Genomic DNA, 6,740 nt, shown 5'->3' with positions numbered 1-6,740 from the left:
ATAATAATAATAATAATAATAATAATAATAAAAAAAAAAATAAATAAATAAAGATAACTGATTATATAAAGAACAAGAACAAATTAGCTGCCTCAGTTGGTAAAGAGTTTCGCTTGGTACCAAGGTTAAAGGTATCGACATTGGTATTTATCCATATGAATCAGGATCAGACTGTACCAACTCAGCATAGAGTATAAATTAAACAAGTGACCACTGGTCTATACCTCAAATTTGTACCAGTATATTGACCACTACGCTAATACATTACTGATACTTAAAACCGTGCTTGCTATGTATTGCTCGATAAGTATGCATTTTTAGTTAAAAGAATGAAAACAAAAATTATTGACTTAATTCTTAATAATTTTTTTTTTTTTTTTTTGAGGTAAAATTCTTATCCAAAAATTAAGAACGCATTTTAGATGGGCATATCTTCAAACAGAACTTCTTTTTTCACATCACCTAAATTCTAATCCAATTTTTCTCAGATTACATCATACAACACCAAGATACAAGATTCCATAGTGAAGGCAAGTCAAGCTCGCTTTCTCTCAAAAGTGTTGGTGGCATGGAATCAAGTATCGGTATCGGATCAGTTGTATCGTCCATATTGAATTGGTATCGACTGAGACCGATCCCGATACCTGACCGATCCTGAGATGGGTATCGGTATCGTCCTGGGTATCAGATACCGATCCGGATCGGCCGATCCTACCCGATCCGTTAAAAAAAAATATTTTTTAATAAAGGATGAACAGAAGAGAGAGAGAGAGAGAGAGAGAGAGAGAGAGAGAGAGAGAGAGAGAGAGAGAGAGGGAGATTGATCAATGGAAACTACCACAGCTCAGGCGGAAATCGAGGGTTCTTCGAACTAATTAAGCGTAGTTGTAACAGAACCTACCGTGGTCAGCACGCAACGAAGGCTTCTTCAGATCAATTGCCGAGGACATTCGCAGCTTCAGATGACGAGGAGTCTCCAGCAAAGACAGATCCACCAGTGCCGATACGCCGGGGAAATTCCAGAAGGAATGGCGATCAACAGGTTGATCGAACATCACCCGCCAGTGGAGCTTCTTCGATAATGAAGTCAATCCGTAGCAGTGACGACAAAGAAAACGAGGGAAAAGTTTTTTACAGTGATGGTGGATTCATATCAACAAGAAAGAGCAGAATCATAAGAGAAACAGATGGAAATTTTTCTAGAAGGAATAGGGTTATTGACGAGAATTTGAGAAATGAGAGTATGATTTCACATGGAGAGAAAGTTGGAGTTGTGAGAAATGCTTTATTAGAAAGAACAAACATTCAGTGCGAGCCCGTAACAAAGATTGCAGGGAAATGGCGGTATCCCAGGAGGAATAAGCCAGACCTTGGACCTCCAATGAAGCAGCTTCATTTTCTGAACTTTTTTAGATTTAAAAAAAAAAAAAAAAAATTACAGATCCTAGCCGATACTGTGACCGATCTGGGAATACTGTACGATTTCCGATCCTTAATCGATCCTTGACCGATCCTTATCGATACCAATTCAAATCGTATCGATTTCAGCTGTAACCAATATCGATACCAATACGGAGTTCTAAAACCTTGGTTGGTGGTGTGCTAATAAAAGCTTGTTGTTGGGCCATTTTTTTTTTTTTTTTTAATTTAATAATTAGAAAAAAGATGTTCTATGGTAGTGATCATAGCCTTTAGATAAACCTCTATACAAAAAAGGGGGCGTCGTAGAGTCAACAAGCGACGGTGAATATTTTTACCACTAGACTACCAATCCTGTTGGTGGTGTTGGGCCACTTTGTGGCACCTTTAACTGGGAGATCCTAATTTAGCACTAAATTCGCTGCCCTACTCAGATCGGGTTGGTAGCCCACCCTACGGTCCCTACCTATCTACTTACCCAATATCAGAAGCCCCAGCTCATTCTTAACCCATCTGATACCCCAAGAACTCCATTTACGGTGTACAGCTCACCCTTCCCACTAAACCACCTTCTCTTGGTCCAAAATCTGTCAAGCCCTCAGCCTCAACTTACCCCCTCTCCCTGTAGCCCATGAACCCAATTGAAACTCGCTTAAGTTATCCTTCTCAGGATTTGGATTCTCCCCAACTATTTTCTCTCTTACCTCTCATATGCATGTAACATAGCATATCTTGCGGAACACAGCCGTAGGCTTGCATGTTTGTGATTGAGGAACCATTAGAGGAGAGTCTTTGGAGAGGATCCCAATCGTCCTTCGATGCTCTCAAGTCTCAAGGCTTCTTATGATGACATGATGCCTCCCATATTAAATGGCCGGGAAATCTCTCTCTCCTCCCCAAGTTCTATTACTCCTATATCAACCCCCTTGCCAACCCCTCCTCCCCTAGGAAACCTTTTTAATTTAGGATTGCAATAAATACCCAGAATTAATTACAACCCTTCATTCATGTAACTTGCATTAACATCTGTTTTTCCCTTTCTTTTGTTTTCATCTCATCCTTTTGTCATGAGCATGTAAATGCTATTGTTATGATAGGGAAATAAAATTAAAATGAATTCCTAATCAATTGAAGGTTTTAAATGGAACCTAAAACTTGAGTGTTATAACGATTAACAATTGTTTGAATGGTAATTGTATCATATTAAGTCTCTTCTTCTGTTAGAAATTCAGAGGCAAAGCTATAATAAATCTCCACCCTCTTCTGAGACGAGTAAAATATTTATTTCTGTTAGTTTTCATTTCTGATCATAGAACTCTGATGCAAATATTCAGATTAGTGAAACTTATTTTCATTTTCTTTTTATTATTTTCTTAAAATTAGATGGAAAAAAAAAAAAATCCAAATCTAGCAATGAGATGGTGGAGGAGACTAATAAACAAAGTAAGAATTTTTTCTATAAAATATTCTATTTGGTACTCCCAAAGTGAAATTAATAAATATTTTAACAAAGGAAAGATAAAATTGGTTATAGTAGCCCAGTTTATAAACTAATTATCCATTATTTAATTTCTAATGATGCTATGTAATTGCAGATGAAACGCCATTGATACTTCTGGGCAAGGAAGTGGAATCAATGAAACGCCCGTTAATTCATGATTGAAGCAATCGAAGTGGAATCAATGGCAAAAGCGTCAGGCCTGTCTGTTCTGCGACTCATTCCATGCCTCGTGAAATTAGGGCAGAAACTGGCGAGGCCCCCAATTTCTAAGTACCACGTTGGAGCCGTTGGGTTAGGTTCCAACGTACGGATCTTCCTGAACCTTGAGTTCTCTGGTCTTCCCTGCATCACTCCATCCACGCGAGGTGGCCCATGGTGCGACTCAATTGAAATATATCGCTGTCTCAGCCGCCCCTGTAGCCATTGTTGACAATTCTTGCAAGAGATTCATGGTGCCTTTGAAATCAAGATCCTCGTCACCTCCACCGAGAACGACGGAGAAGACAATCAAGAAGACGACAACAAAACCCTCTCCTTCAGTTTCAAAGTGAGGCTTCTTCAGGCGAGAGACGGGGAACGGAGTGAGAGTTGTGTTATCAATTCGGCCGAATTATTCGGCGAATTATTCGGCCGAACCGAATTTTTCCGAATTTTATCAAAAATTCTGACCGAATCCGAATTAAAAATAAAATTTCGTAAAATTCACGATTTTTTCAAAAGTGAATATAAAACGCTAATAATTCGAACCGAACCGGATCAAACCGAATTATTCGGTCCACTTAAACAGTATTTAAAAAAAAAAAAAAAAAAAAAAAAAACCTAATAAGCTTTTTTGACCGCTTTTTTGACCGAATCCTTAAATTAATCAATCGAATTATTCCGAATAATTCTCCGCCCGAATAATTCCCGAATCCGAATTTGCTAACTATGAGTGAGAGTCGCAAGCGAGGTGAGAGACATCGTGAGAGTAGGGTTTTAATTGCTCTTTCACATTTTGATAGGGAAATAAAAAAATAAAAAAGAAAAATTTTAATGTACAAGTGAAATTTTTTTCAAATTTAAAATATATTTCTCTTGCAATTAAACATCTAAACTTATTTTTGTTGAAAAAAAAAAACTTCCCACTAGTAGGTAATAAAAAAAAGGCTTATACTTTAAAATTACCAAGGACAACATCAAGAAGGATGCAAATTAAAGCATCAGCTCCAAAACATGAAGCCAACATCCAATGGCATTTTTTCCAATTAACTCAAAATTCCGGTTAGATGCATATTCATTCTAGCTGTGCAATGTAAATTTACACACCATATACCAAAATACGTGAAATTTTGTGAACCAAGGTGCTAGAGGCTCTTAAAATATTTCAAAATTAGGAATAATCAACCAAGAGTTTGCCAATATCTAATAAGTTAATACCTCATGATGAATAAACCTCACAAACTAGTAATTGTGTGACTTCGGCATAGATTCCACCAAACAGGAGGTTACCATGCATAAGAGAAAAAAGAGATCAGGAAACCTGTTTTCTCCGTTGGTTGCTAGTCTTATTGCCAGAAAGAAAAGAGGTGAAGTGTTATTTAGCTGTTGGAAATTGAAGAGAGAAGTTACTATCTGACGAAAATTGTTGAGGAAACTACTAGGGCTTCATTTCTTTTCAGCGAATTCAAATGGCAAGAGAAGGGATTTGAGAAAAAGAGTTGAAGCTATTTGTTTTAATGTTTTACACTTTAATGATTTATAACTCATAATTAATGAATGATGAGGCGTGATTATTCAATTGATGGTTTGATGGGTTTTTGAGAAAAATGAGTAGACTCGCCTATTTAGGTATTCTCATTTTTCATCAAGTCTATATGATTCTTGATCAGGTTTCTCAAAAGTTTGATTTGACTAAAATCTTAATTTTCTAACTATGTTTTGAATATGAAAATAATTATGTATGTACTAATGGTTGGATTTATGACTTTAATTAATTATTCTAATTGATTAAATTGGTGAGAGTCAAGTAGCCATCATTCATTTTTTCCCAATTTATGAGTAAAATAAAAGAACTCAAGGAAATGGTTTGAGAGTCTATAGAAGATCCATAACCAAAAGAAGGGAATTGTAAGAAACTACATCATTTTCGTCATCTACACACTCAGGTGCAAGATGATCTTTTATGTTTTGATTCAATTTCATGTTCTAATTGTCCATATGAAAACCTGTTAGGGAAACCTATTAGGGTTTGTTGTAAAACCCTAAACATCGTAACACTAGTGTCTTTGTAGGCTATGCAGAAACCCATTAAAATTGCTATAGATCGATCATATAAGTCAATATTTTATTCTCCTGACCAATTTAATGGAGCTCGAAGCGGAAGGAGAAGGCAAATAGATTAGAAACTCATCATAATATTAAGAATGGGAAGGTGATGGTGAAAATGAGATCCCAAAAGACCAAAGTGGTTTAAGATATGAGAAGGTTGAGTTTGAAAAGCCAAATAATGGGATTTCTCATGACACTTTATTTATTTATTTATCTATTTTTAATATTTCCCATGATAAGTTTAGAGTTGTCAAGGACTCAAGAGGTCGTCCAGTACTTTGAGATAGAATCCGTTGCTTGTACGATCACTTGGTCGAGTCAGCGATCAACATCTATCATACTTTCTGCCATTACAAGAATAAAGAGGGATATATCTGAGAAAAAAAGGACAAGTGTTAATTGCTGACTCGTACGACCAAGTGATTGTACAGCAGCAGATCCGTTCTCCAAACCTCAATGAAAAGGGGAAGGGGGGCATATGGGATTTCACCTGTCAAATCCCATATGGATAGGCTGGTATTGGGTCATACCCAAAAAAAAAAAAATCCAATAGTTCCAATCATAGTTGGAAAACTAGGTTTTGACTAGGAAGACTCGCCCAAGTCGAGTCAAAATTTGAGATTCTTGGTTAAGAGTCATGAAGATTCACTCTGTATTAAAAAAAAAACAAGATTCAAGACGAGTCAAGACGATTCTACATTGACTAGGTTTTTTTGCTGAGTCTTGAAAAACCCACCGAATCTGGTCATTATATTGAAAGGCACTTAAAAGAAATCAATAAAATCTCTTTACAATCCCAAATCCCAAGACTCCTAACTTAGTAACTTTTCCTATTTCTTTCCTTTTATCAAAAGTAACTTGGGACCCAAGAAACTTCATGTATTCCTAAATCCAAAGTTTTTATTTTATTGGAAGTTGGATTGTTGGAAGATATAATTTATATTTTCTAATCCTTAACACTAACCTAATATTCTAATCAAGAGAAAGACTCTTGCCTACAACCCTCGAATTATTGATATGTTATTTTTTTTTCTGCATTTTTCATATATTTGTTTGTATTTTTATGATTTATTTACATATTTATTGTATTTAAATATATATAAAATAGAAAAAACAAGACTCGACTTGACTGGGTTTAATTAGGTCGACTCGCTAGGTTTTTAATTGGATGAGTCGGGTCAAAAAACCTGATTTTCCAACAATGGTTCCAATCGCTATCAGTATTGTATTGGTATTTTTTTTTTTAAGCGCTGGGTCTTCAAATCGAAGCTGCATCACTAGGTTAAACCAATGTTGGTCAGTATGAGGAGCTGATCCGTTTTCGTTCCAACTCCTACTCAAGTGTTCAATCTGATTCATATGCTGCAACGTGTGTTGCAACAATTTGTACGAGTCATATCTATTACATCAATCAAGGAAATCAAGCGATCTCAATACTGGCCTTTTACTTGGATATCCATTAACCATCATTTTCCCGAATTCGTATAATAAGCCAAAAAAAAAAAAAAAAAAA

Source organism: Macadamia integrifolia, chromosome 5 (genome assembly GCF_013358625.1).
Source record: "Macadamia integrifolia cultivar HAES 741 chromosome 5, SCU_Mint_v3, whole genome shotgun sequence".
Taxonomy (NCBI): Eukaryota; Viridiplantae; Streptophyta; class Magnoliopsida; order Proteales; family Proteaceae; genus Macadamia; species Macadamia integrifolia.
The sequence above is the reverse complement of the archived record's forward strand: the minus strand, read 5'-3'. Positions refer to the sequence as shown.